The sequence below is a fragment of the Drosophila miranda genome, chromosome 2 (assembly GCF_003369915.1).
Source record: "Drosophila miranda strain MSH22 chromosome 2, D.miranda_PacBio2.1, whole genome shotgun sequence".
Taxonomy (NCBI): Eukaryota; Metazoa; Arthropoda; class Insecta; order Diptera; family Drosophilidae; genus Drosophila; species Drosophila miranda.
In genome coordinates this window covers 6,409,085-6,417,434 of record NC_046675.1, presented here as the reverse complement: position 1 = coordinate 6,417,434, position 8,350 = coordinate 6,409,085, and the positions used below count along the sequence as shown (strand labels likewise).

The following is an 8,350-nucleotide window of genomic DNA, read 5'->3' as shown; positions in this document are numbered from 1 at the left end:
CGGACTTGATTATTCGCCGTGGCACAGTTCGTCCGGCGGCGAACAGCACCAGGGAGAGCAGCCGACCCGACGAGCAACCACCCACTCGCACGCGCTCTCTCGCGCTTGGGCTCTTCGTGGCCAGAGCCCGAGCCAACAACGAGCACACCCGAAGCCGCCCACGAAGCCACGAGTCCAGAGCGCTGCCAATAACGGTAAAAACGGTTTCAGTTGCTTCGAAACAGTGACACGATTCGCGCGCGACTCGCTTCCTCCCCGCATCGACTGTGAGAACAGAACAGCTGTGTGCCAGAGCATAGGGATTTTCTTGCAGCAAGAGTGCAGAAATTTTCGCAGTGCTGTTCGTGCTAGTGCTCTTCGTATAACTGAATGAAACCAGTGCAAAAAAACTGTATGATACAGTGACAAAAATATAACCAAGAATTTTGTGTGTGGAGTGCTAGAACCCTTAAGGATCCGCCGACCCCCCCCCGCCAGCCCACCTCGAAGGATAAGGTAATATTCTTACATTTTGGTAGCAGTTTTGCAAATATTCAAATTGGCCAAGAGCCAGCCAGCCGCCTAATTCTGTCTGACTGTCGCTTAGAATTTAAGCGTGTACGTGCCACCGAAGACACGGTGCGGCGATACGGCGATACGGCGGGAGGTGCCTGCCAGTGTTTACATTTTGGATTTTATGCGATAATACTCAACACCCATCCGCAGGGAAAGCCGCCAAGAAAGACACGCTGCTGGCTGGTGGCTTCTTTTGCAGCTGCCAAATAAATACAGCAACAATAACAAGGCAGGCATTCAGGCAGGCAATAAAAAGCCACCGCCAAGGGCTTCCACCACACAGCCACAGCCGCAGCCGCAGCCACAGTCGCATCCGCAGAAGGAGTCTTAGCCGAAGAGCCTTCGAGGGCCTTCCGCCTCCTCCTAAGCAAAGCAACAAAACCAATTTTCATTGTTTTGCGGTTCGCGGGGTGGGTGGGGGTTACAAAATTTCCATCAGCCAGGACTGGAAAAAAAAGGAAAATATATATAAAAAAAATAAATTGTGCAAATGCCAACATGAAATGAAGTAGAATGTGGCATGTGGCGTCTTTGGGAGGGGGGGGAGGGCGGTGCAGGCGGAATGTTGCTGAAAATGAGAAATGAAATAAACACATGCGAAGGCGAAGGCGAAGGCGTTGCCGTTGGCCGAAGGAGCAAAAGTTTTGGTGGTGGAAAATCCCCAAGATCCCCCACAGATTTTGAGCAAATTTCGAAGAAGTTTTTGGAAATTTTTAACCCAGTTTTGATCGAGAAAATGCACAAATTTTGGGCGAAAAAATGCTAAAATGTTGGTGCAGAAAATATGTACTTTTGGGGGTAGAAAAAAACTATATTTTGGAGTTAAAAAATACACAATTTGTGGTGAAAAATCACACACATTTTTTTGAACAATTTATATAAATATTTTTGAAAAAATATACCATTTTTAGGGTCGAAAAAACAATATACTTTTGGGTTAAAAAATACATCAATTTTGGGGCAGAAAATATGTACTTTTGGGGGTAGAAAATATATATATTTTTGGGTTAAAAAGTATACCATTTTTGATGAAAAAATTAAATATATTTTGGTGAAAAAAACAAAATTTTTGGTGAAAAAAATAACACATATTTTGGGGTAGCAAATATATATATATATATTTGGAGGTAGAAAATATAGATATTTGTGATCAAGAAAAAACACATGTTTTTGGTGAAAAAAAATACACAAATTTTAGGACAGAAAATATGTACTTTTGGGGCTAGAAAATATATATATTTGGGGATAGAAAAGATAGTTTTTTTGGTGAAATAAATACACAAATTTTGTAGAATAAAATACAAAAATTTTTGGTGAAAAAAATACATAAATTTGGGGGATTATAATCCACATATTTGGTGAAAAAAATACACCAATTTTGGGTAGAAAAAAAATATTTTTTGAGTAAAAAATGTATATATTTTGGAGTTAAAAAATACATATATTTTGGAGTAGAGAATATAAATATTTTTGGGTTAAAAAATACACCAATTTTGGGGCAGAAAATATGTACTTTTGGGGGTAGAAAATGTATATTTTTTTGGGATAAAAAATACACAATTTTTGGTAAAAAAAAAACATAAATTTGGGGTACAAAATGCACAAATTTTTGGGTTAAAAAATACACCCATTTGGGGCTAGAAAACATATACTTTTCTCCACTAAAATTCCAGTACTTTTCGACAGAGGAGAAATCCTTAAGTTTTTCCTAGGAAAAACATCAGATTTATATACTTTTTGTATACCCTTTTTCTTGGGTTTTTCTTTGCTGGAAAAACTTTAACGTACGGAAAACTTGAAGAAGATTTATAAATTAAGGAAAGGACTATGAGGCAAGGATGTGCCGTGTGGTAAGCCCCACAATGAGCCCAATTCCCAGGCCCATTCCGGGTGGGAGTCGTGTGAGGCATAAATAAGTCGTTTGCAGCTGTTTTGGGTAGCACTTTTCGGCTGCGTGGCAATTGTTTGGGGCATGTATCGCAATTTTGTATGCTAAAATGTTTTGTGGCAAGGGCCCGTGGCACCCGAACTGACAGCTAGACACGCGCTAGCTGCCATTTAATGCAATTGATTTGTGTTGCCTAATTCGGTTAGACGCAGGCCTTATACTCAATGTGCCACTGCCACTCCAAGCTAGTCTTGCCCCAAGCCGCAGCAGCGAATCAAAGGGCAGGCGGCGGCGGCGTGGAGCCCGTTTTAATTCCATTATCAGCGTCGGGCCCACTAAAACCAAAGACCAAAGCAGCATCCAGCATACTTTGTGCTCTTACGGCAAGGACTTTTCGTCTCTGCTTCCCCCCTGGCGGGATTTGGGGCACATACACGCACAAAAGTTGATTGATATTCAATTGGTGGGCTTTTCTTTTGTGGTCACGCCACAAGTTGTTGCCCCCGCACCCCCGCTCCCCCCTTAAGCGCTTTAAGTAATTTATAAACGCCTTTTGACCAGGCCGAAACGAAAACGAAGCAATAACAAGTTTATTGGATTTGCTTTTCCTTCATGCACTTTGCTTTGGCTTTCGGGCATTCCGCTTTGTCTAGAGGGAGATAGAGAGCCACAGAGAGGGGGGGAGGGAGAGAGGGGGGGATAGGGAGAGGCTTTTCTTGTTGTGTGTTAATTGAATGCGATTAGACGTTCGGCAGCGGCTTTAAGGGCTCGGCAAATTGCTAAAGATAAAATGTATCCAAGCTGCGGCTAACGAGGCAGCCGTTGCTGCCCCAAAAGCGCGGGGGGGGGGGGGTTGCTGATTGGAAATTCAATGCGGTCGCGATATCAGGCAGGCAGGCAGCCCGTGACCAGGTTTTCAACATTTTAATTATGGTACAGAAGGAATCATATTCCCTAGATCACCCACCACCCCCCCTGTAAGCCTCTCAGCGACTACCTCAATTTCCCTGCCACTTGCCGTTGCGGGCACTCACTTTGCACAGTTTTTCCTGCCAATTTGCTCAATTTGTATTTCAAATCATGCCCAGAAAGAGGGGGCCTCCCCCTGGAAAACTATGCCACCGCCTACGGTTTTCTTTTTATGCCCGTCGAAGGCTCCACTCCGGCTCTCAAAGTGATATATATTACAAAGACGTGGTTTAAGTTCACGGCACAAAGTGGCTGGAATTTCATGAATTTCATTTGAATTCGTAATTGGCTTTTCCGTGAACGATGCCAGCTATCTGGCTTTATATTTATTTAAATTTCCCTGGAAAGAAATACACAAAAAATAGACCACTTCCAGGCAGAATTTAAGGAACTCCTAGAAGGCGCCCCAAAAATCGGAATTTAAGAGGGTCGACTCCAAGGGCAGGGGAGGGGGGCCCTGCATTATGTTGTAGTTGTTGGCCAAGTTTTTAATTAAATTTTATGTTGACTTTTGTGTGTCTTGTGTTGCCTGTAATATATGCCGTTTTCTGCACACATATCCTTCCGCCCCCCTCCATTGCAATCTTTGTGAATGTTGCACGACTCTGCACAAAATATTTGCGCACAAATTTGTTTATTGAAAGCAGCAGCTGGCAGCTGGAATGTTTGCCACCCAAAAATCTCGGCTTTGCCTCGATTCGGGGGAGCCATTAAAAAGTTGCACCCAACAGACAGCTCTCCCTCTCTCTCTCTCTTTCTCTCTGGCTTCCAATAACTTTCATTAATTTCCTTTTAGTTTTTACTCCGGGAAAGAACTGTGTGTGTGCCTGGCACACATTAAAACACTAATTATCTGCATTAGTAATGGCTTACGAGTGCGCTGTGAGCCAAAAGGGGAATGAGAACATGATCTGGATGGAGGGGAGGAGTCAGTAGAGGGAGCTGGGGGGAGGTAGGGGGAGGCAGGAGGAACCAGGAGCCGCCAGAAAGAGTCAGAGGCAGCTGGGAGCGATAGGAGGAGCTAGGAGTAACCAGGAGGTGCCAGGACGATTCAGAGGTAGCTAAGAGGAGCCAGGAACATCCAGAAGCAGGCAGAGGCAGCCAGGAGGTAGTCAGAGGCAGCCAGGAGGAGTTAGCAGGAACCAGGAGGAGTCAGAAGCAGGCAGGAGGAGCTACGAGGAGCGAGGAGGAGTCAGAGGCAGCCAGGAGCAGTCAGGAGCCGCCAGGAGGAGTCAGAGGCAGCCAGGAGCAGTCAGGGGGAACCAGGAGGATTCAGAGGCAGCCAGGAGGAACCAGGAGCAGGAAGGAGGTGCCAAGAGGAATCAGGAGCCGCCAGGAACAACCAGGAACAGCCAGAACCCTACCTCTTGGCAGGCTAATACCTCTCCGGGGAGCGGTGGGGAAACCTCTCCTGAGCTCTCCTGAAAAATGGCGCAACTTTAAAATGTTGAATCGGTCTACGGGCCATTTTCACGCCCAATTTCCAGTCATTTTTCATTGCCATGCCCCAAGTTTTCTTCTTTACTAATTACTTGGCAAGGGGGAAGGGGGGCTTGAAGGACGAGCCACCCTTTTGCTTGTCTCGCACAAACTTTGCTTTTAATTTGACAAATCATTGCGAGAGGGCGCCGCACATTTCACTCACTTTGACGGCCAAGAAAGGGTTCTTTTTGGCCCGAATGTTTGAGCCATTTTCCGCTGTTTGCATTTCAAAATGTTCCCAGAGTTTTTTCTAGAGTTTTTCTTTAATTTCGGGGGGTTTTTTCTTGTGTTCTTTGGTGCCTGAAAATAGTGGTTTAGCATTTAGATTATTGTTTTTCCTGTGATCCAATCTTCAGGCAAACGCTTGCCCCCACAAGTGGCAGGTTGCCACGCAGGACAGGTGGGGCAGTCCTCTCTCCAATCGAGGCAAAAAGATAATATTATCTTCGCTGGCAAAAAGGGTCTTTCGTCCATTGTGTGGAAGCCCACAAATTAATCAAAATATTAAAAATAGACCGCCGAAAGGCGGTGGCAAAAATATTTATGAATGGCTGCAATGGCTGACCTTTCACCCTACCAGAAGAAAAGGTCTGCCGGAAAACCTCAATCACGCAGAAACAATTTCTTGGGGGCAGGCGGTCAAAAGAAAGAGAAGAAGTGAAGAAAAACCCCGAAAACAACAACGGAAGAAGGGGTTGAAGGGCAAGGCCAGCCAGCCATTCCTCCAGCTTGCCAGGCAGCCATTGTCCCAGTTCGATGTGGCAGTGGCAAGGTCTTCCTGGTGGTCTTTCGTCCTGGTTTGAGGGTTACTCCTCCCTTTTTGCTTGGGAGGCGTTGGAGCGCACTTTGGAGCTGTCTTTGGCTCTGGCCCGCGGCCCAGTACATGACTTTGACATGCGCTTTGAAATTGTATAAATTTCGGTGCTTTTTGGAGTTAAATTTAACTATTTATGGGCTCAATTCTTTGCCCCTGCCCCAGTCCTAGTCCTGGGTTTTTAGCTAATTAATGGACCATCATTGAAAAGCCCTCGCAGTGGAGGAAGCAGGCACTCGCTCTGGCATTTGCATACCAACCGGTAATTACTACAGAAACCCCCCGCACCACCCCCCCCCTCCCCCTCCCCCCGTGTTAACCTGCCCCAAACAGGGTACTTGACTGCCAGCTCCTGTGCTCGGTGCTTATGTGTTTTGTGTTGCGAAATAATTGATATTATAATTTAGTAGCGAGGCGACTTTTATGTCTGTTGCCCCATTCAGCGGCTACGTGCCTCAAAGAGACACCAGGAAGGGGGGGGGGTGTGAGACGCCAGGATGGGGGGGGGGGGGATGTGTGTGTGTCGTCGGGACATGTGCGAGTGGAATTGAAATTAATTTCAACTACTTAAATGGCAGGAAGCCACCGCGCAGCTCCAGCACTCGACTACAGCCAGCCAGGACTATTTTATTTATTGCCACTGTGTGTGGGTGTGTGTGTGTGTGTGTGTGTGCCTCCTGTGGCAGATCCTTTAGCTACCGTTTCAAGGCTCCACGTTATTAATATGCAAAATTAGCGCTTTACGTTTTTCTTTAATTAAAATTCTGTCAACGGGCTTGACTTTATAAGCATTCATTAGTTTATTGAGTTGCTGTCTGCCATGTGTGTCGGTCCCCCTTCCACCCCCCCTGCGACATGCCATTAGCACAATTTGTGGCAAGAGTTGATTGCCAGGCGATGCGGCTTTCATCGATTCGATGGCCCAACTTTCACCCAAAACAAAATCAAAAGCAATCTAAACACCAAAACACAGTTAGTGAAAATAATTTGTACGCACTCAGACATCATTAAAGCCAGCAGCAGGTCACAAAGAGAGGCCCCCAAAAAACTTTTCCCATAGGCCAGCACCACCGCAAAACGGCCAGGACACGCATCGAAAACTGGAATAGAGGAATGGTTTGGCGAAAGAAAAGAAAACTTATAATTGAATATTAAGACACTTTGGCGTTTAATGTGGTAATTAGAGTTAATAACCGGCCAAAGCAGAAGGCCAACGGCTTGGAAGAACGTATCACTAAGTCGCCTTTGCGCCCCGCGCACACAAAAGGCTGGGACGGGGCCGGGACGGGGATGAGGCGTTGGGGGAAACGAATTTCAAAAGAAAAACTTTCCGCAGTGGCAGAAAAGGCATTCAGAGAGCCCCTTCGGCCATGGGCCTGGGTTCTGGGCCTAAGCGGAAAAGCAAGCAACAGCTTTTGTGGCACCAACACTCACTTACACACACACACACATACACACACAGTTTCTTAGAGCAACACGCATATTCATAAAGCAAATGAAAACTAGAAGAAAAACCTAAGAAAGTCAAAAGAATCTTCAGGAGACGGACCAGAAAATACCCATTATTAAGGGAAAACACTACAAAGATTGTATATTTTATATTTTGTTAATTAAAACAAAAATATATATTATTTTAAAAGTTTTGTCAAAAATAATAAAACAATTATATTTGATGTATGTATGTATATTTAAACAATTATTATTAAATTAAATTTTATGCATTAATTTTTTTTATACTGAAAAAATTTAATTTGAATTCTTTTTTTATATTTTCAAAACTAGAATTAAATTTCATTTGAAGCTTTAAATTTTTCTTATTACTTTTAAAAATTATACTTAAATTAAATTTGATGCATTAGTTTTTGTATGCCATGTAAAAAATTAGAACTAAATTAAATTAAAAGCATTATTTGTTTTAGACTTCAAAAATTTTAATAAAAATAAGTTTAATACATTAATTTTTTTATTATTTAAAAAAAATTTAAATTATGATTAAATACAATTTATGCTTTTTTTTTCATTATATATAAATTATTATATAATATACTATAATAATAATAATAAAATTACATAAAATGCATTAATTTTTTTTATATTTCAAAAGTTGTAATTAAATAAAATTTAAAGCATTCATTTTTTTATATTTTTTAAAAATTATAATAAAAAGGATAAATTTTAATATTTTTAAAATATTGCTTTTCAATTCAATTTAATGCATTATTTTTTGTTGTATTACATTAAAAAAAATATTATTAAATTAAATTTATGAGTAAAAATCTTAATCTTAATCTTAAAAATTGGAAGAAAATTAAATTTTATTATGTTTAAATTTATAATTAAATTACATTTGATGCATTGGTTTTTTTATTATTTTTAAAAATTATAATAAATTTAAATTTGATGCACTAATTTTTTTATATTTAAAAAATTAATCAAAACTGTAAATACATAAAATTCCATGATTTACGTTATTTTTATAATTTTTAATAAGCTAAATTGTGGGTATTTTGCTCCACTGTGCCCTGGCTCGGCGACCAAACGTGTCGCGCGTTATGCAGCAGTGCCCCTCGGCGATAAGATTGTACCCCTGCCATCTAAGATCTGCCAGGGTATGCATAAACTAGCAAAAAGAAAAGAAAACT

The 8,350-nt window shown here is 42.1% G+C and overlaps 1 protein-coding gene across 1 annotated transcript in view; it reads left to right on the top strand.

The window, feature by feature from the left end:
- Positions 1-202: 202 nt before the first annotated feature.
- LOC108157125 (neuronal growth regulator 1) overlaps positions 203-8,350 on the top strand; it is a 49,715-nt gene continuing 41,567 nt past the window's right edge. The window contains exon 1 of the mRNA XM_017289017.2: positions 203-495. The gene's annotated coding sequence lies outside the window, so the exon portion shown is untranslated. The remainder of the gene's footprint in view (positions 496-8,350) is intronic.